Source organism: Octopus sinensis, linkage group LG1 (assembly GCF_006345805.1).
Source record: "Octopus sinensis linkage group LG1, ASM634580v1, whole genome shotgun sequence".
Classification (NCBI taxonomy): domain Eukaryota; kingdom Metazoa; phylum Mollusca; class Cephalopoda; order Octopoda; family Octopodidae; genus Octopus; species Octopus sinensis.
Window position 1 is genome coordinate 162,095,606 of NC_042997.1, and position 592 is coordinate 162,096,197.

Consider the following 592-nt stretch of genomic DNA (forward strand, 5'->3'; position numbering starts at 1 on the left):
TAATTTAAATGACTAACGTGAATTTAGAATAGTTTTGAAGCTATCTGAGAAAACAAAAATTCTTCAGGACAATAACACTATTCAAAATGTATACTTTGTGTGTGGTTGCATTTATACTGCAGAAAGTGGTTATCTAGCAGTTAGAACATGAACAAAGTTATTTAGGTCGGTGCTTAGTTCCGGATTCAGTAGTATTAAAATTGTTATGAGATGAATCTTTCATCTCAAATAACACTTCCAGGAGATCTTATACCAATTCTTGACAATCAAGTAAAATATGTTCTCTGAAATAAAACAATGAAACTCTTGTGTGAATATGACCTATAAGTTGTGTATTCAATACATTTAACAGCGGGCATATTTCGCCTCTACGTTGGCGAAATTTCCGCCAATAATGAAATTAAGAATAACATTTTTTCCCCTTTTGTTATTCTTCGAAATAATTTGGTAACTTCAACTACTTTTACATGTTCACGAAATATAAATTACAAAGTTAGAACTATATTACGAGTGTAGGTGGATTTGATTCTAAACCAAGAACAACTTCTCAACAACCAGACTGACTATTATTTTACATAGCAACGCAGCTCTC